The sequence below is a fragment of the Canis aureus genome, chromosome 3, assembly GCF_053574225.1.
Source record: "Canis aureus isolate CA01 chromosome 3, VMU_Caureus_v.1.0, whole genome shotgun sequence".
Classification (NCBI taxonomy): Eukaryota; Metazoa; Chordata; class Mammalia; order Carnivora; family Canidae; genus Canis; species Canis aureus.
Window position 1 is genome coordinate 72,325,218 of NC_135613.1, and position 19,865 is coordinate 72,345,082.

The window sequence follows — 19,865 nt, forward strand, 5'->3', positions numbered from 1 at the left end:
CATTCTCCTCAGATTGGGTACCCTCATCCCTGCTGAGTTCCTGAGGCTCTGACCCCTCCCTAGCCACCCAGCCATCCTCCCCAGGCCTCCGTGAAAGAGGCCAGGCTCTGCTCTCAGCAGCATCCAGAACTCCTGCACACATACATGTACACACACAGACACACAGCAGTCTGGATACAAGCCTGGGGGCCCCCAACCCAGCCACACCCCCAGGAGAGCATGAGCTAGGACTTCTCTGCCTCCCCCAACCAAGCCCCAACTCAGCAAACCACCCTCAACAGCCCCTGTCTGGAGAAGGAGAGAAGGTTTTTTTTAATTTGCCTCTGCCCCCCACCCCCTGTCAGGATATTAGACAGCTAAACAGCCCGGCGCCTGTTTCCTTCAGATAACCAGTTCCTGACGAGCCCCCTAATTGTCCCCGGAATCTCAGCGCCAGTGTATAGAGTAGGTCATTTAACCAACAGTACACACAACTAAATAAAAATCCATTTTCCAAGAGAAAATTCTATTCTTATCAGAGTTTTGCAAGAGGGTTGCAAGCGGCCCATGTTAATTGAAGCTTTGATGTTTGTAGGAGGAGGCCTCTAATCAACGCCACAAAGGAGGCTGATTCACTGCAGTGGGCCCCTCAGCTGAGAACTGGACTCTGGGGAGCCAATGATGGGAGGCAGAGGAGAAGACCGAGGGCTCAGGCCAGCCATCAGACGCCATGGTGGCCCAGCCATGGCCCCAGGCCTGGAGCCGCACACAAAGATGGCAGGGAGGCAGGCAGCTAGGCCAGGTAGGCCGCTGATACTGGGGATGAGCAGAGCCCAGTGTCAGGCAAGCGGGGGTCAGGAACCACCTTGTGATTTGCTCAGTGTATGGCCTTGGGCCTGTCACTTGACATTTCTGAGACTCAGTTTCTCCTCTGGATGACGAGAACCCCCTTGGCCTACCCTGAAAACCCATTTGATGATGATTGAATAAAAATAAAATCCAGGAAAGCAAGCTTCATGTTTTGAGGACATCCTGTGTGAGCTGGGCTACCTGCCACTTCACAATCTATATGGTACATCGTGCACTCTATGCTTCCTGCTGGCTGCTTTGTATTTATTCCTTATCTCATTTAATCTTTAAGGTGGGGAATCTTACCTCATTTTCTCAGGTGAGGGAACTAGAGCTCAGAGCAGCTAAGTATCTTGCCCCAATCCTCACCCCATTTTCTCAGGTGAGGGAACTAGGGCTCAGAGCAGCTAAGTATCTTGCCCCAATCCTCACAGTGGCATAGTTGGTTTTAGTCGGTTTTCAAACATCCTGTCTTCAAATCCAGAATCCAAGCCACTTTCTCTTATCTGAGCTGCTTCTCCTAAAATGAGGTGGGAGGGCCCATCCAGCCCTTCCTCCCTATCTTCCTGCCTGCCCTCCCCTAACCCTAGTAATGATTAACATCCAGATACACACGCATCATTTCCCTTGCTCCTCACAGCAGCCTCCAAAGCAGGCAGGAGGTACCTAGGAACAAGAAGACAGGCCTTGCAGGAATGTGTGCGGGTTAATGAGGTAATACCCACAAAGAGTCAACTCTGTCTGGACCATGACAGGCTCTCAAGGACTGGCAACTCCAGCGCCATAATGATGTGATGATGATGATTTGATACCTAGCACGCACAGTGCCTTCCACACAAGGGCTGCTTGCAAAGGCACGGTTGGCAGCAGTGGTGAAACCATCCCCGCATCCCAGGTGTGGAAACTGAACTCATTGTCAGTGAGTCCCCAGGCTATCCAGCCAGTGATGGGCGGTGTTGGGATCTCCTTATTACAGGCTTCAGCCACAAACTTGTGACCTGTCTACTGTGCTCCTGGCACCCAGTGCTTTGTAAAGCTGATTAGCTGACATGGGAGGGACAGAGGAGTCCAAACATGGGGCTGCCTGGATGCTATGGGCTCAATAGTCTCTCCTCCTCCCCAAATTCATGGGTGGGAAGCCCTACCCACCCCACCCTCAGTGGAGAGGTAGGACCTTCAGGTGACTAGATTCAGATGGGGTCATGACGATGGGGACCCTCCTGATGGGATTAGTACCCATATAAGAAGAGATACTGCATCCATGGGCACACTGATCTCAGACTTCCAGGTTCCAGAACTGTGAAGAATAAATGTCTGTTGTTGAAGCCACCCCTCGGTCTCTGGTATTTCGTTATGACAACCCTAGGAGACTAAGACATGGAGTCATCAACAGCACAACTCATGCACTCTGGACATGACACCTGATCCCAAGCACTAGTGAGAGGTATGGATGGACAGAGTGATGACAGTCCTCACCCTTGGGGGCCTTGGAGGGGAGGCTAGAGACCTGTAGCTATGGACAGCTATACACCTCCAGAGATGGCAGTCCCAGGGAGGAGAGAGGGTGGGAGAGGAGGGAGAGGTGGTCTGGGGGGCTACAAGCTGGGAATATCTTCAGGGAAGAAGGAACAAGCAGAGAGGTTGAATTTGCCAGGCCAGATCAAGCTAGCAAGAATTAATGTTCATTTCTCCGACACTGTTTACCGCCAGTGCTGTGCCAGGGGCTGGGGCTGGGAGATGGAGGTGCATTGACAAGAGGCATCCATGCTAGGGAAGCCGTGTTTAAGTAAGGCAGTGAGAGCTTCACCAGAGGTCTGCTTGAGCCCTCTTTTTCAGTTGACATCCAGGGATATTAGGGTTAGTAGTGTGCTGGGCAGGGAATTGAGAGATGAGTGGTCTACCAGTAGCTTCTGCACCTTCATCTGACCTCAGTTCATAACTTTACCAGCTCAGATAAAACAACAAGGAGGAAACCAAAGTCCAGAGGGCTCTGGTGGCTTGTTCAAGATTACAGGACTTGCTGTGAGTTGAAATGAGACCCAAACTCGGGTCTCTGGATCCTGAATACAGTGCTTTTTCTACTACAACAGGGCATTTAGGTATGGGGTGCAAAATACAAAGTGGCTAGCTAAATAAAATCAGGAGTTAACACCGGGTGCCTGAAAATGGGCACCAGGCTAAGCCTACGTGGCTGGCCTTCCCACAGTGCCCTGGGGCCCCAAATCTCCAGCAAGTAGGACCTATGCCCAGCTGTGCCTGCAGAGTATCAGGGACACTTGGCCCCAAAAGGAAAGGATGACAGTGCAGGCAGACTATGTCAAGGCAAACTAAGTGATTCCTACAAGGGTAGGGACCTCTAGCTTCTGTCTTCCCGGAAGCCGGTAGGGTCTGCTGAAAGATGATGGAGAGATTTGGGGGACCACCTGTACTGAGTCAAGGCCAGGGTGGGTGGGATGCATCAGGACCCACAAGCCTCCTTACTTGCTCACCCAGTTCAGCCGACTCCATCTGCCTTCACAGCAGATGAAAGTTAAAGCGTGGTGAGCATTTAGAAAAACCTTTATAAAAACAGGAGGCTTCTGATCCGAGTCTTCTGGTTATGAGATCAACTCTCAGAGGAGGCTGGGTGACTCAAGGTCTCCTAACTGCTCTCCTGTGTTTCCCACTCTGTTCCCTGCATTCTGTTCTCTGCTCTGAAGCCAGAGTGATCACCCTACAGTACAATCTAACTATGTCATTGCCCTGCTGGAAACCCATCAGTACTTCCTCACTGCCCTGGGGATAAAATCTGAAGCCTTTGCTGACAGATAAGACCCTTCCTCATCTCCTCCTGCAAGCTTTCTCAGGAACCTCGAGTCCTGCATATTCTATGCTCCTACCAGATAGTTTCCATGCACCATCCTGTGCTTGCTGTTCCCTTATCCTATAACATCCACTCACATCCATCCCATGTGTGGGAGATTACATTCACAGCCACCATTCTGAAGAGGTGGAGGACATTATTTCACTCAAAGGATAGAATACTTTTACCTGCCTCTTGACGTTGGGTTTGGACATACATGAGAAGCTTTGATCCATGGAACTTTAGTGGGAAGGTCATAACCAAAGATTTGAAAAGCGTATCTGTGCTTGGGCTTACCATCTCATGCTTTTCCTGTCACCATTAGAGACCATGCCTGTTGGTCCCAGGAGAAGGAGAGAAGATTCACGGGATAGAGCTGCCTAATTGGGCCCAGCCTACATCAGCTGACCCCCAAGAAAAAGCCTAGATCAGGAGAGCCACCAGGCAAGTCCAGCCAAGATCGGCCAGCCCTCAGCCAACTCACAGGTACATGAACTAAATTAAGTAGTAATTGTTATATGCCACTGAGATATTACAGTATAGCATGGTAATAGCTAATGGATATATCATTTTAGCCTGAATCTGAGGTCAGGTCATTTCTTCTCAGGAGTCTGACCTGAGTCCCATCACCACTCTCACAGTTCTGGGGGAGATGCTCCCTCTCTAGGCTCCCCTAGCACCCAGCATTTTGGTAGCACATAGCACACCCTGGGTTATAACTTCTATTTCATTTTCCTGTCTCCCTCATAGGACTCCGAGTTTCTTCTGGTCAGAGACTGCATGTTGTTCACAACTTCTGACAGAGAGGGATTCAATGAGTATTTATTGGAAGAAAAAATCTGGAGCTGACCTTTTCCAAGTGGTGGAAGCCAGAAGGACCCCATTTTTCCACCGAGTCCACCACCACCATGGAAAATGCCCAGAATGGGAAGAAGACTTGTGTAAGTTCCCTACACCTCCTGACAGCCACTTGCACACATGCGTGTGCATGCTCAAACCCCACATGTACCAGAGCTGCACGTTCCCACCCGCCTGCTTGCTTGGTGACGAAACGCTTTTTGAACCACTTTGCTCCATCTTTCTGCAATATCCTCCAGCAAATCAAGCATCCCCTTCTTGGGATGTTTTCAATCTGTTTTATGTTGATTTTAATTAAAGAATCCGAAACTGAACAAACAGTTCCTAGCAGGTGGCCATACAAGTGTGAAATAAGCAAACTGTTTTATCTGCCACAAACTCTGCTAGTAAATTTCTTCAAATTAATCCCAGCCTCCGAGAGTCTGCTGATTCCAAGGAGAAAGCTAAGCAATCCCAACCTCCAAATATTTGCTTTTGTTACAGCCCCTGGAGCCAATGACTGGTGGTGTCCACCTTTGCTCCACCCTCATCACTTTGTCTCCCAGACCCATCTCTGGCATTCTTTTGGCCCATCCCATATGCCCAGAACAAGGCTACAAGCCCATACCACCAGAGCTCCATGGCCAGACCTCAAACAGGGTAGTCAGATGCTCCAGAGAGATGCCCAGGCCTCTCTCTTCTGAGTACACCACCAACCAGCCATCCGCTCCCCCTGCCAATGCTCCCACCTGAGCTTGGTCCATCTCACCAAAGTGCAGCCATTCCCAGGGAAGAGCAGACTTGAGGAGCACAAGACAAGCCTTGCTTTCCCTCCCATGGTATAGCCCAGGTATGGAAGGAGCCCTGGGGAAATAATACCACCCAGTCCCAAGAAGGGTGTGAATAAATGCATATCTCCTCCACCGCTGACAGAAGTGTAACTTAGCACAGGCTTTCTGGAGGCCAGTTTGCACATAACAACAGTTTTAGAATTTGTCTTACTTTTGGATGCAAAAATTTCATATGTAGGAGTTTATCCAAAAAAATAATCATTAATGTATAATCGTAAACATTTACCTCAGAGCTGTTGATAACAGCAAAAACTGGGAACCATCCATTGCTCAACAGTAAGGGATTGGTTAAATAAGCCATATGAAATATTGCAAAGTAATATTTAGTACATAAAAAATAATCTTGTGGTTTTAGTGCAAAAGGCAATATGTCCAGTGTGAATTCATTCCTTTTAGTTCTTTATGTATGTATATAATATGTATGTATATAATATATGTATATTTTATGTATGTATATAATATATCCCATATGTAGCATAAATATATTGTATATATAATTATTCAAGGTGTGTAATATATGTGGGTGTGTGCACAGCAGAAGAAAAGGCTAGAAGGCTATAAACCAAAAATGTAACAAGAGTTGTCTAAGTATCGGTAATATAAGTACTAGCTCTCTTTTGTTTTTTTTTTATAATCAGTGTCAATTCTCTAATTTTGAGAACCCTGGCTGGGGAGATTGAAAACCAAGTTGTAGCCAGTGTGATGACACTAACACAAATTTAGCATTCCTGGCCTAACTTAAAGCCAGCTCTGGAGTCCTTAACATCACACTGTGTAGATTTCCTGCTCTGCATACAATGTGGAAGGGAAGCCAGACACCCCAAGTCCGCCTCACCTCAAGTTCTAGAGTGTATCCTGCACTGCACCTGGGAAAAGAAGGCATAGACTCAGCAGACGTGCAGGACATGTTGCCTGTTTTCTCTGGTCACACCAGTCGCAGAGCCAGAACTCTCTAGGCTGAGGAGGCATTTGCTAGACACCGGGCACTATTCTACTAGGCACTTACTGCAAAGGCATAGTGCCAGAGTAATAACCTGCATTTCTGCCCCACTGTATCTGCAGTGGCTGTCCCTAGAGGACGGTGGTATCTCTGGCCATCCCCCAGGAAGTATATAACGTGAGCTCAAGTACAAAGCACAGGGTCAATCAGCTGCCGCCAAGCCTCCACCCAGCACCACGCCCTCTGCCAGGTGGTACGACCCCTTTTCCAGCCTGCCTCCCCACTGGCCAGTCCCTGGGGCCAGAGCTCCTTCCCTCCACTTCCTCCAGGGCCAGCACTGCTCTCAAGCTTTGACATGCCACATCTGCAGGCAGCAAGGGGGAACAAAAATCCCCACATTTGTTAAGGTGACACTAGCTACTGTCCAGATAAGTACCTAAATCTCATTGACTGAACACAATAAAAGTTTATCTCTTGCTCACAGTACAGTCCAATGGGGAGTCAGCCCACACAGTCATTCATAAACAGAATCTCCTTCCACCTTGTGGCTCCACCCTCCTTTAGGACTCCAGAGTCCTCTCCATTCTATGGTAAATGGAGGAAAGGGGTGAGGACTGCACAAGGAAGGTTCTAAAGGGCCATGGCTGGAAGTGCTCATCGCCTCTGCTCATAAGTCAGTAGCCTGGGGATGACAGGACCCACATCTCACTGCAAGGGAGGCTGGCAGTCCAGGCGTGTGTGGCCCCGGGAGGGGCGGCCAAGGACTGGTGAGCCACAGCAGGCTCTGCCCCACTTCCGTCCCCACTTTCTGACTAATCCTTTTAGGCACATCCCAGCAGAGCAGCTTCACACACCCCAATCCTGTATAAAGTTTCTCAAGAAGTAGCTCTTTCTCACTATCCTCCATGTCGCTCGGGGCTCAGATATATGTCTTGGTGGGAGTGAGTAGCCAACAACAGAGTGTGCCCCCTGGGAACAAACAGAATGTACCCCTCAGTCCCTCACAACCCAAATATTTAAAAATCCTAGAGGTCTCAAAGACCACAGAATTGCCAGAAACAATTACTTGGTTGCCTTCTTTCTCACTTAGCCTTTCTGTTGTGTTGGGCTCCAGTGGCATCTTCTAAAACTCTCTCTTGGCCCCATGACCTGTGCTCCCCAGGTTGTCTTTCTGCTTCTCTGACCTTACCTCTGCCTACTGCCAGGACTCCTTTCTTTACCACTCAAATGGTAGTGTTCCCAGGCAGCAACTTCCATGCTCACTTCCTTCCTTCTCCTCTTCCCTGGCTCCTTCCCTGGTGAGCTCACCTGCATCCCACCTCAGGCACTGCTTTTTTTACCAAACTCTTGTTTCTGGCCAGACCTCTCTCCCAAAATCTGGACCTGCATTTCTCACTGCCTGCTGGTCACATGTGCCTACATATTCTGACTCATCATGTCCAAAGCTGGGTTCCCTGTCAATCTTCCTGAAATCTTCTATTCTTCTTCCTCTGCTGGTTGATGAGCCCACCATCCACCCTGGCACCCAGGGAAAATCCTGCCAGTCCCCCCAGTGTCCAGTTGTCTGGCCCCACAGCCAGATGCAACAGTCCTGCCATGTCTAGCTCCTGGCACCTCCGGACATTGTTTTCTTCAAGACCTTGACCCCCATTGTCCAGAACACAAAAGAGACCCCTGCCTGGTCTCCCTTCTGCCAATTTTCTCCTTCCAGCCCATCTTCCTCAAAGAAGCCAAAGAGCTCTCTAAAAACGCAAGTTTTACCACAACACTCTTTCCCAACATGTAAGATGTGGGGCCCTCAGGGCAAGACAAAACTCCCAAGTCCTGTGGGAAATGCCTGCCACCATCTGGACACCTTCCACCCTCTTCAGTCCCACTCATCTCCATCTGTTCCTCCCTGTCCTCCGCTATGTGCAGCCTCTACCATGGCCTCTCCTGCCCACCACATCCAACGCCTTCTCAGTCCCAAGCCCCACACCTGCATTCACATACCCTTGGGTCTGTGTGTGTGTTTCCTTTACACCTGGAAAATTCCACACATCTTCCCTGAGCAGGATCCCACACACACATACTAATAAAACAAGTACAAGTGCTTCCATGCCTGGGGTCCCCCAGTAATTTTTCTACATTACAGCCACTCTTGCCACACTGTTACATTCCTTTTTTTTTCTGGTCTAGTTCCTCCGCTGGGCAGGAAGGACTTGAGAGCCAAGCACAGGGATTGGCACTTGGAAGGCACATGAGGTTTTGGAAGGAATTAAGTCCCTCTACCTCTCCTCCTCAGCCCAGGGTGCAGTGGGGAGACACGCATGTACAAGAAGGCACCGGAAGGCCAGGTGTCCTCCCAGACCCTCTTCCACAGTGGGGCCTGGAGGAACCTGGCCAACACCCACCCCTCTCTGATCTTTTGCCAAAGCCGCCTTGACCATAACCTTGAAGGCACAAAGCCAGCAAGGACCCTCTCTGCAACAGCAGGCCCTGCATGCTGATGAGGCAGCTGAGGGGGCAGGCAGCCTATACTTCCTTCTTCCTCCTGGGAGGAGACAGAGAGAAGGGGATGGCAACAAACAAAAGAAATCCTTCCCCTTCATCTCCCGATCCACGCCCTCTCAGAACTGCTTATCAGCATCTTGCAATGATCGCTGAGCCACCAGCTTCCAGGAATATCACTACTGTGTGTAGTGGCAGCATGAACTTGGAAGCCAGACTCATGGCCCACCATAGTGTTGCCAGGCATCACCTGGGCCTTCCCAGCCCAGGGTGTCCAGGGTCTGCACCTGCCCAGGGGCCCTAGAGGGCATGCCCCTTTCCCAACCTGGGGCTCAGAGATCCACCAGGGTGAACCCACAAGAGCTGCAACAGGTACAGAGCATCACCCTCCACTCACACACTGGGTCCCAGTTATGCCCCCCCCAATATGCACAAGGCTTATATGCACCTGTGGGTATGATATGCAAACACCATCATCTTCAGCTCACACTTCTCCTCATGCCCACCATCCAATCAAGAATCACAGATTGGGTGCTCGCTGCATTCTTGGCACAGAGCTAGGTCCAAGGGAAACAGATTGTAGCCCCCAGGGAAAGGCAGCAAGGACCACAGGAAGAAACCAGGGGAGAGGGACAGAAGGCCAGTCTGGGTACCCTGGTGCCATTTTCCTGAGAAGTGAGGAGGTCATTAAGAGGAGAGAAGGTGGCAGGTGCTCTGAGAACTAGAACAGAGTAAGGACAGCCATCACCCAGAGCGTCCTACTTCTCAAAGGCAGGGCTGGGTGAGATGCCCTCTGGCCTGGAATGCCCAGCCTTTGAGCCCAAGTGAGTGGCCTAAGCTCTGTAAATTCACTATTTCCACTGTCACCCCCCCAGTCATTTCTGCACAGAGCAAACTTCTAGAATCTGATCTTATCGCTGTCTGTGCAGTGGCTTCCTATCATGATCTAGACAAAGTCAGAAGCTCTTACCATGATCTGCAAGTTTCTAAATGATCTCACCACTGCCCACCTCTTAGCAGTTCTGACACTATAATAGAGATACATATTCACTTGTTTGTCTCCCCATAGAAGGCAAGCTCACCGCAGGCCAGGACTTTGCTGCTCCACTGCTGTACCCACAGTGTAGGAGTGACACCTGCCATGTGGCAGACACAGGACGCACATTTCCTGATCAAGGACCTACTAGAGGTCCTGCCCCAGTGGGCCACTGGGAACAGAGCATACATGCTGCAATCCAGGCTTGTCTCACACTTGGCTCAGGGGTTTATAATCACAGACCTGTGGATTCCTAGGATGGCCCATGAAAGGGTTTCAGAAAACCCTTGAACTCCTGGAAATTAAATGTGAAACCAGTTTATGCGCATATGAACACTTTTCTGGGGAGGGATCAATGCCTGCCATCAGATATGTACAAGGGTAAGAAACCAAGGAGCCTGAAGGAGAAAGATGGGGATACCCAGGAACATTCTTTTTTTTTTTTAATTTTTATTTATTTATGATAGTAACAGAGAGACAGAGAGAGAGAAAGAGGCAGAGACACAGGCAGAGGGAGAAGCAGGCTCCATGCACTGGGAGCCCAACGTGGGATTCAATCCCGGGTCTCCAGGATCGCGCCCTGGGCCAAAGGCAGGCGCCAAACCGCTGCGCCACCCAGGGATCCCACCCAGGAACATTCTATATTGTCCCAGCCCCCAGATGTGAGGGTCAAGTGCAACCCAGGGACACCTGTGAGGCAGGTGCATTAAGCACTGAAGAGCATGAACACACAGGTTCAAGACCTGAGTTCACAGGCCTTCCCAGGGAGGGGAGTAGAGTAGATCCCTGGGGACGAGTGGACAACAGTCCTTCAGTGCAGATTCTCATCCTTCCTAGCCTTGAGGACAGGGAAGGGGGAAGAAACTAGGGCAGCTGAAGCAGTGTGGAGGTCCCAGAAAATGGGAGGGAGGCCAGATGGCCTATTTTATAGCCTGACCTGTGCAATCATTTTGCAAAGCCAGCAGCAGAGGGGAGCAAAATGAATAGAAAATAGGAGAGGAAAAAATAAGAAAATTAGAACACAAGTTGAGAAGATTCAATATGAAATTACAAGAGATCAAGAAAAAAAATCTTCAATAAAATAGTTCATGAAACTTTCCCAAAACCAAAGAGCATGAATTTCCAGACTGGAAGGGTTCACCATGTGCCAAAGTACGATCAATGAAATAAATTCATGCTAAGACATATCATTATGAAATTGCAGAACACTAAAATAAAATAAAATTCAAAAGAAAAAAAAGGGAGAGGTCACCATCAATGTATCAGAAACTGGAGTGGTCTTCTCAACAGTAATACTAAATTCAAGAAGGCAAGGGAGCATTGTGTTTCACATCCTGAAAGAAAACTATTTACAAATTAGAATTCTGTATCAGTCAGGATGGGCTTGATTATGCTTCAGTAACAGACAACTCCAAAATCTTAGATGCTACCTGTGTATCTCAGGTCAGCAGGGTCCTTGGCTGTTAGGGTCTCCAGCTGTTTCTGGGTAGAAAAGGGAACATGACAAATGAGTTAACAGCTCTTTAAAAAAATTCTATCAGGAAGTGACACGCATCACTTCTGCTCACATTTCCTTGGCCATAGTTAGTTACAAGGACTTGTCTAACTTCAAAAAGTGAAAGAAGTGCAAACTTCCCTGCATGCAGAGAGTCCTAGATATATATAATCACTAATCCATCCTTCAGTCACTAAATATGTATCTTATTCTTCTCACCAGAGGAACATAAACATCCTCTCCCCAAATGCAACAACCCAAAAGTTCCATCTAGTCATAGCAACAAACACGAAGTACAATCTCCCTGGATGATGTGTCAGTGTCTCCATTAGATCCAGATGTGGCTCTCCTCTTAATCTGGAGACGTATAAAGTAAAAATATGTTTTCTGCTTCATATGCTCAATCTACAGTGGTGGAACAGAGATATGATAACCACAGGGCCAGTCCCATTCAGAAAGAAAAAGAATAAAAATAGAAGACACTCACTCATTGCAATTCTGAAATCCTGCTGTGCAGACATTTTGAGAGTCTCATTCTAGAATATGGATATTGCTAGATTAGGCTCTCATTTTGCTCCTTGGAAGTAGCTCCTTTGCCATTGTACTCCATTGTTCTTGGCTCTTTTCCCTAGGAAATTCTTTCTTTTCGATTACTCTCCTTGGCCTTCATATATGTATGAAGTAAATGTGAGGGAATATGGTCTCCTTGAGGGTGGAGTTCCTTTATCAGATCACTTGCTACTGCTAGATAGGGTCATTTTGGGTCCTTGAATAATCTTTCTCAATACAGACTGATGGTTCTTTTGGCAATACATCTCTCTCAATATCTTATCTCTTTACCTATTTGATTCTGTCAGCAACAGAATCCAGCCCACATTTATTTTAGAGATACAGTTCCCACAGTTATGTCTTTGGTTTCTCATGTCCATATTTTTTCTTTTCTTCTAAAGATCAGTGTACCTTAGGCCTATCAGGGTTATATGAGAAAGTAACAGTCTTAGTTTCTTTTCCTTCCTTCAAACATTTGTCTTATGAAAAGAGTAACTAGATACTACAGCCTCAAAGGATCTTTATCTGAAGCATCTTAATTTAGTCAGTTTTTAACAGTAGGAGTGAAAGTCATTCCCTTATTTTGACTCACGCTACAAGAATAAATTTTAAGTGGTCTTTGTCACCCAAGTTTTCTTAATTTTATCTCCTACTATTTGGACTCCAAAATTAAGTGGCTCTTCCAAATATTTCAAGGCTCTGAATTTTGGACTCTCTATTCACTTTTATTTCTACTCACATATTGGCCAATTCTTCTATAAACATACTATCTTACAATTTTGTCTAACATAGTCAATAATAACCAAACATGCTAACATACACTGTTTCCTCATATTTTCATCTTGAGTTTGAATTTAAGAATGTGATCTGACTCCCAGACTATGTTATTAAATATTTCCCACTGCATAATGTACATTGCCACCTTCACAACCACTAACAAAGTTTTCTTATAGCTCACTAAATAGTCCTAGGCAGGCCACCTATGATAGACTTTTTGTTTTACTAGTACTGCATTTCTAGAAATCAATCTTGATCTATCAGGATGTGCTAGATTATGATGTGACAGCAAACAACCTCTAAATTTCAATGGCTTAAAATAATAAAAGTTTTATTTCTTGCTTATCTGCATGTGGGGAAACATATCTCCCAAGTCATTCTCACTTAGGAACCCAGGCTGAGAGAGCCTGCAGCATCTCAAATGTATCAGTCAGAGTAGCAGAGAAAAAAACATAGTGAATTATACACCTTCTTTTAGAGTCTTCTGTCCAAGGAATAACTTGTATATTGAATCACATTTTGTTGTCTAAAGCAAATCACATCACAATGCTAACATCAAGAAGATGAAGGTATACAATTCTACCTTGTGCCTACAAAATAGAGAACTAGGAATATTGGTGAATGACATTAAAGGCCACCATAAATTCTATACCCAGCCAAACTATCATCTGGTATGAAGTAGAATATTAGAATTTTCAATTTCGCAAAGTCTCTAAAGTTTATCTCTGTTCTATATTTTTTCATAAGGCTACAGAGCATATCTTCCACCAAAACATAGAATAGGCAAAGAAAGGGGAAGGCATAGATAGAAGCAGAAGGCATTTCCTGGATGGATGTGAGAAAAGATCCTAGAATGACAACTGTTCACAACACAGAAAACAATCAGTATGAATTAACAGATAGGAATGTTTTTACCTTATGATTGCATTTCCACCATCAATCTAATGGGACTACTTGAAGATGTACTTTACCAAAACAAGGAAGAAAAGCAAGAGAGAAAAAGATACAAGATTTAGAAACAAGGAATCCAGCTCAGAAGAGAGGCAAGGGAAACCAAGAACGGCAGCAATGGAAAGACTCAGGATGAAAGGGGTGCAGCAATCCTTGAAAGTGATCAGTCCAGGAAGAAGAAAAATGGAGGTCTTCAGAAGGGATGTCTCTATTTAAAAAAAAAAAAAAACAACAGATGGAACTAATATATTGCCTGATGAGAGTGAGGCTTTTAAGAGGTGTAGGAGGAGTTGTTGATGAATACACATAAAACTGAGCAAATTAGAAATAAAGACAATTATTAACTTCAGGGGAAATGAAAAGGAAGAAAATAAAGTACGCTATATAATATTATATTCAATTATAACCCATAATATTTGTAATATTAAGTTAAAATATCTGTATGCATATAACAATGTAACTATTAAATATTGGTATTTTTTAATGAAAATACAGCTATATTGGGCAGTTAAGATAACTAAGTCTTCATCTACAATAAATAGAAATCAATGGATATTTAAAAGTGATGAATTAAAAACATCTTTGTATTAGTATTTACTTGTTATTTAGAGTAATGGAGATTTGTATAGATACTAGAAGGAAGAATTAAAATAAAGATTATGCCTCTGGGGAAGGAGACTGGGGAGAGTGGAGAGAGCTGAGAAAGGAAACTACTGTATTTTATTATAAGCCTTTTGGAATTATTTGACTATGTGCATATATTATCTTCAAGAAAATAAAAATTAGAGCAAAAAAAAACCCCACAACTTCCTAGGTATTCTGATGCTCAGGCAAATTTGGAACTACTAGGACTGTCTACTGTCAGTCGGAACCACACTGTCTCAACTGTTGAAAACTCAGCAACAATCCCTGAAAAGTGATTGTCCAACTCTGACTTGAATATCTCTATGATAAATAGTTCACTACCTGAAACTGTCCATCCTGCTTCTTTACAGCCCTAATTCTTGATATATCAGTTATGGACATTGCATGATAAAAGTACAGAGATATTGCGAGACTGTAATTGCCCAAGTAGTTGAAGAAGTAATGAATGTTTCAGGATCTTCCAGCACTGAGTGGCTACTCAAGAGGGTGAGGCTTTTCATTGTGTTGGAACCCACTGCCCTGGCAATCACTTGGAAGAGATTTTTCCCCTCAGAATGGAGGGCAGGGCTTAGAAGCTCTAGGGATCCAACATTTAGGTTTCATCCTCTGGCTTTGTTGTTTTGGGATTTTTTTAAAGTTTTTTTTTATTTATTCATGAGAGACACACAGAGAAAGAGAGGCAGAGATCTAGGCAAAGGGAGAAGCAGGCTCCATGCAAGGAAGCCTGATGCCAGACTCGATCCCCAGACCCGGGATCATGCCCTGAGCCAAAGGCAGATGCTCAACCACTGAGCCATCCAGACATCCCCATCTTCTGGCTTTGATTGATGGCACAGCTTATGCCATCCTGAAGACTTCCAGAAGTTGAGGTGGTGAGATGCCTCAGGAGACAGAAAGGTGGGAAAAAAAAAAAAGCCTTATAAACTATACCAGGCTTTTGGGTCCAGAAAATAGCTATTTATCTCAAGATGCAAGACCTATCTTTAAAGCATGATTTCCCTTATAATATACCTAGGCAACTCACTCTTTGCCCTGGAGCTCTGTTGGAAGGCCCTAGTGAGAGAGAGGGTAGTATAGTAATTAAAAGCACTGGCTTTCAATAGCACAAATGAAATTAGTTATATTTTAAAAACTCAATCTAAAAAAGAAAAGTAGGGACAAATAACAGATACTAAAAACAAAACAAATAGAAAAGAAAGAGATTTAAACTCAACCATGTTGATAATTATACTAAATGTTAATAGTCTATACAATCAAATTAAAAGACAGAGATCATCAAACTCAATTAAAAAGCAAGACCTGACACTTAAAACATTAAACACAGATAGATTAAAAGAAAAGGATGGAAATGGGTATACCATGTAAATTCTATTCAAAATAAAGCTGAAGATGGCTCTATTAACATCAAACAAAGTAGTTTGCAGAACAAGGGTTATTACCAGAATAAAGAGAGACATTTCATAAAGATAAAGAGGTGAATTATCCAGAGGAAAAAACATCCCTAAATATGTGTGCACCTAATAACATAACATCAAAATATATGAAACAAAAACTAATCAATAAAATTCACCATGTTAACAAAACTAAAAACAAAAGCAATATATGATCATCTCAAAAGAAGCAGAAAATTCATTTGACAAAAGTTAGCACTTATTTGTAATTTTTTTAAACCCTCCACAAACTAGGAATAAAGAAAACCCTTAATACAATAAAGGGAACCTTAAACCCCTGCAGCTAACGTCATACTTAGTGATGAAAGATTGAATGATTTGTCATTAAAATCAGGTACAAAGCAAGGATGTCAGTTCTCAACACTTCTATTCAACATAATACAGGCAGTTCTAGCCAGGGCAATAAGACAATAAAAAGGAATAAAAGGCACTCAGATTTGAAATGAGTGGTAAAACTGTCTTTATTATACAGCAAGATGGTCTCTGTAGAAAAATTCAAAAGAATCTACAAAAGAACTACTAGAACTAATAAAGAAGATTAACAAAGACATGATAGAAGGCAAATATATTTTTAAAACAATTGTATTTCTATATATTAGCAACAAACAATGGGAAAATGAAATTGAAAAATAGTAAACTGAAAACAGTCCTCATAGATAAATTTAACAAAATATGTATAAGACTTACACATTGAAAACTGTGACATTGCTAAGAGAAATAATGTGAGGCCAAATAAATAGAAACATGCAACAGTCCATGGATTAGAATATTCAATACTGCTAAGATGTTAATCGTCCCCCAAATGATTTATAGATTCTCAGTGCATACCTAATCAAAAGGCCAGTAGGCTTTTTTAAAGAACTGATTATCTAATCCTAAAAGAAATGCAGAAGATCGGGGTGGGGGGGTGGAATTTGGAGTACTTACACTACTTGATTTCAAGACCTACTGCAAAGTTACAGTAATCAATTGTGTCAACATGGTATTGGGGCAAGGATAGACATATAAGTCAGTGGAACAGAAGAGCCCAGAAATATGCCCAACATATAGTCGACTGATTTTGACAAAGTTACCAAGGTAATTCAGTGGGAAAAGGAAAGTCTTTTCAATGAATCATGCTGGACAATTGGATATTGAGGTAGGAGGACAGGAAGAAAGGGCAAGAGGGAGGAAGAGGGGAGAAAAAGAAGGAACAGAGAAAGGAAGGAAGGGCAGAAGGAAGGACCTAAATATATACCTTACACCATATAAAAAAGTTAATTTGAGAGGTGCCTGGATGGCTCAGTCAGTTAAGCATCTGCCTTCAGCTGGTCATGATCTCATTGTCCTGGGATCAAGCCCCACATCCACCTCCCTGCTCAGCAGGGAGTCTGCTTGTCCTTCTCCCTCTGCCCCTCCCCCTGCTCATGCTCTCTCTCTCTCTCTCTCTCTCTCTCAAATACATAAAATCTTTTTTTAGGGGCAGCCCAGGTGGCTCAGCGGTTTAGCACCTGCCTTTGGCCCAGGGCGTGATCCTGGAGTCCCAGGATCGAGTCCCACATCGGGCTCCCTGCATGGAGCCCGCTTCTCCCTCTGCCTGCGTTATGTCTCTGCCTATCTCTCTGTGTGTCTCTCATGAATGAATAAAATCTTTTTTAAAAAATCTTTTTTAAAAAAAGTTAATTTGAAATGAATCATAGACCTAAATATGGCTAAATCTGTAAAATTCTAGAAGAAAACATAGGAAAAAATCATTACCACATTGAGTTAGGCAAATAGTTCTCAGGACACAAAATATATATACTAGAGCTCAAGGCCAACTTTAAAATTTGACCAAGGCATGTTTTAGGCAGATTACAGGAAGGGCTTCTTCATAGAGCTGGGTCCAACTCCATACTCTCTCCTAGAACACCTTCCCTCTTCCCCAGCCCAAATCCTAAGTATAATCAAATTGTTGTCCTGTCTCAGCTTACTGCCACTTGCTCCAAGAAAACTTTCCTGACACCCTAAACTGGATCAAGGGCTTCTCCTCTGACTTTCATTGCTACATGGAGTTAGCACTTAGGCCTCTTAATTGTAATGATCTACAATGCCCTCTAGATTGGAAACGCCATGAGAAACTGCAATGGTGTCTGGGTTCTTCATTCTTATTCCCAGTGCCTGGAAGATGGTGGATGGTCAGCGTATTTTGCTGGGTAAGCAATTGTGTGATTACATCCTTTTTTTTTTTTTTTTTTTCAATTTTTTGTTGTAGTAAAATACACATAGTATAAAATTTAACCATCTTAACCATTTTTTTAAAGATTTTTATCTATTTATTCGTGAAAGACACACAGACAGAGGCAGAGACATAGGCAGAGGCAGAGGGAGAAGCAGGCTCCATGCAGGGAGCCCAATGTGAGACTCGATCCTGGGACTCCAGGATCACGCCCTGAACCCAAGGCAAGGCATTCAACCACTGAGCCACCCAGGCGCCCCTTAACCATTTTCAAGTGTATAGTTCAATGGTACCATATACATTCATAATGCTGTACAACCATCATCATCATACATCTCCATAACTCTTTATCATGTAAAACTGAAACTCTAATACCCATTAAACACACACACTCCATTTTCTCCAGTCCCTGGCAACCACCATTCTACAGTCTCTATGATTTTGACAACTCTAAGTATTTCATAAAAGTGAAATTATGTAGTATTTTTCTTTTTGTGATTGGCTTGTTTTGCTTAGCAGTGTCTCCAAAGTTCATCCATGTTGTAGCATATCACAGAATTTCCTTCCTTTTTAAGGCTGAATAATATTCCATGTATGTATATACCACATTTTGGTAATCCATTCATCTGCTGATGGACACATGGGTTGCTTCCATGTTTTAGCTATTGTGAACAATGCTGCTATGAACACAGGTATACAAAATATCTCTTCCAAAGACTGTACTTTCAGGGGTCATTTCTATAGTTTGTTACTAGACAAGTTTCTCTGAATGTGTAGAGTACCCAAAACCATGAGGAGGAGGCAGAAAAAAAATCTCTGGCAGACCCTGCTTTCAATTCTTTTGGGCATATACCCAGAGGTGGAATTGCTGGATCATATGGTAATCTTATTTTTTATTTTTTGAGAAACTGCTATACTCTTTTCCACACTCAGTGACTATACCAGTTCACATGCCCACCAACAGTGCACAAAAGTCCCAATTTCTCTGCATCCTTATCAATATGTTGTTTTCTTTTTCTTTCTCTTTTTTATTTTTTTATGGTAGTCATCCTATTTGGTGTGAGGTGGTACCACATTATAGTTTTTATTTGAATTTCTCCTACTGATTAGTACAATTGAGCATCTTCATGGGCTTATTGGCCACTTATATCTCTTCCTTGGAGCAATGTCTATTCAAGTCCTTTGCCTAATTTTGAATCAGGTTCTTTTGCTGTTGTTGAGTTTTAGGAATTCTCTAGATACTTCTAGATAGTAATCCTTTATCATATATATGATTTGCAAAATTTTTCTCCCATTCTGTGGGCTGCCCTTTTACTCTGCTGATAGCGTCTTTTGGTGAACAAATTTTTAATTTTCATGAATTATAATTGTCTATTTTTTCTTTTGTCACCTGTGCCTTTGGTATCATTTTCAAGACATCATTGCCAAATCTAGAGTAATGAAGCATTTGCCCTATGTTTCCTTCTACCAGTTTTATTGTTTTAGGTCTTACACTCAGGTCTTTGATACACTTTGAGTTAATTTTTGTATATAGCACTATGTAAGGGTCCAACTTCATTATTTTGCCTGTGACTATCTGGTTCTCCCAGTACCATTTGTTGAAAGATTGTCTTCAATATTGTCATTCAAGATTGAATGGTCTTGGCACCCTTAACAAAAATCATTTGAACATATATTCAAGAGTTTATTTCTGGGCTCTATTCTATTCCACTGGTTTATATGTCTATCTTTATGCCAATACCACACTGTTTTTGATAATATAGCTTACACTGTAGCTTTGTAGTAACTTCTGAAATCAGGAAATGTGAGTCTTTCAGTTTCATTCTTCAAGATTGTTTTAACTATTAGGGGTCCCTTGATTTTCCATATGAATTTTATTTCTGAAAAAAATCACTGGGACTTTGATAGACATTGCATTGAATCTGTCAGTCAGTTTGGGTAGTATCAAGATTTTAACAATATTAATCCATGAACAT

The 19,865-nt window shown here is 43.7% G+C and overlaps 1 protein-coding gene and 1 pseudogene across 1 annotated transcript in view; one reads left to right on the forward strand and one right to left on the reverse strand.

Moving 5' to 3' along the window:
- Window positions 1–10,332: 10,332 nt before the first annotated feature.
- BUD13 (BUD13 spliceosome associated protein) overlaps window positions 10,333–19,865 on the reverse strand; it is a 101,117-nt gene continuing 91,584 nt past the window's right edge. Inside the window, exons 11-12 of the transcript XR_013376901.1 lie at window positions 11,255–11,306; window positions 10,333–11,158 (exon numbers count right to left, since the gene is read on the reverse strand). The gene's annotated coding sequence lies outside the window, so the exon portion shown is untranslated. The remainder of the gene's footprint in view (window positions 11,159–11,254; window positions 11,307–19,865) is intronic.
- LOC144311626 (small nucleolar RNA U3) lies at window positions 18,603–18,771 on the forward strand (annotated as a pseudogene).